Source organism: Desmodus rotundus, chromosome 10 (assembly GCF_022682495.2).
Source record: "Desmodus rotundus isolate HL8 chromosome 10, HLdesRot8A.1, whole genome shotgun sequence".
Lineage (NCBI taxonomy): Eukaryota > Metazoa > Chordata > Mammalia > Chiroptera > Phyllostomidae > Desmodus > Desmodus rotundus.
Window position 1 is genome coordinate 99454779 of NC_071396.1, and position 1629 is coordinate 99456407.

The window sequence follows — 1629 nt, forward strand, 5'->3', positions numbered from 1 at the left end:
TATTCAGATTAAGCAGGGCTGGGGCACGGCCCGAGATTTTGCATTTTTAACAATTTTTCAGCGACTGCTAGACTATACTCTGTGTAGCAAGAGCCTAGCTCTTTCATATTTAATACTTAAAATAAATTTGGGAGATAGATATTATTATTTCCTTAAAGACAGACATTGAAAGAGAGGTTAAAAAATTCATAAATGAGGAAGGCTGAATGAAATTTGTCGCATAGCAAAGTTCCTACTCTTTCTGGTATTCATAAATAACACCCCAGAGGAGTAACAGATGCTTTACTGTCTTTTTAAAAACTTGCACCTCAAATATGCCTATTTACCTGTGATATTTGCCTAAAATTCAGGTCCTCGGTCTCCACCCCAATCTATTAAATTAGAATCTATAGATGACACGCTTAGGAAAAGGTACTTTAATCTGGTGCCTGGATGATTCTTGCAATCAGGAAAGTGTAGGAAACCATGACCTCCTAGGTCACGCTATAGTTTTGAAAACTTAAACAAGGAGTGGTTGACGCGCTGCGTTTATTAGAGAGCTTGAGAGAGAGCTCAGTCTCCCGCAGTCTGCTCAGGCAAAGAGGAGCTCAGAGCCTGTTTCATGCCTTTCTGCTTCGCTGCAAAGGGCTGCTGGGGCCCTCAGCATGAAACTCGTTGGTTTCGTGACGTGGGGGATAGGTTTCGACCTGCATCTTATAACAGGGTGCTAAAGAGCCGTATCTAATTATGTCACTTTTAATTGTAAGGTGAAAGCAACAACAGCTACTAAGTTTTCTTTTTTCTCTTTATCGAGTGAATGATCTTTGTCTCCCGATCCAATTATAGAGCATCTGCATTCTAAAATTAAAGCTCTTCTGAATATTTTCCATACCCAAAGTCCATAATTAAAATTTTTAGTGGAACCTCTCCATGAGATCAGAATAGGGTTGATTATTTATCTCTGCCTTGAGAGGGTAACTTTGTGCCAAGGAGTTTATCATAAATATTTCACTATAGTTCTGAATGGTAAATAAAGGGCCAAAGAAGTAGACTTTTTAAAGTAAACATGGAGTCCTCCTTTAAATTACTGATATTTTGTCCTGGCTTTTAAAAAACACATTCAGGCATTTGCAGCCACTCCACTTCCAGAGCTGTTCCTGGGCCCAGTTCTGGGGAGAAGATGCAGGCCACGCACATCGAAGATTTGCCAGCAAAGGAAAAGCTGAAGGTGGAAGTTGAGCAACTTCGCAGAGAAGTGAAGTGGCAGAGACAACAGGCGTCTAAATGTTCTGAAGAAATAAAAAACTACATTGAAGAACGTTCTGGAGAGGATCCTCTGTGAAAGGAATTCCAGGAGACAAGAACCCCTTTAATGAAAAAGGCAGCTGCATTATTTCATAAATAATGTTCTGGGGAGAAACATTATCCTCAGTGGAAGAACTAGCTTGTTTTAGTTTTCCGAAATAAAACTAACATGCTTTTTAAAGAAGGGAAAAAAAACACATTTAGTGTACTGCAGTACTATACATTATTAAAAGGTACTCTAGGATCTTGACATAGTTAATATACGTACAAAATATAATATATAATTTATTAGCTAAACTTATTCTGTTACTAACAAAACCTAATAGCTTAATAACTAGGAGACCT

The 1629-nt window shown here is 38.3% G+C and overlaps 1 pseudogene; it reads left to right on the forward strand.

The window, feature by feature from the left end:
* Nucleotides 1-1159: 1159 nt before the first annotated feature.
* On the forward strand, nucleotides 1160-1380 carry LOC112323021 (guanine nucleotide-binding protein G(I)/G(S)/G(O) subunit gamma-11 pseudogene; annotated as a pseudogene).
* Nucleotides 1381-1629: the final 249 nt, after the last annotated feature.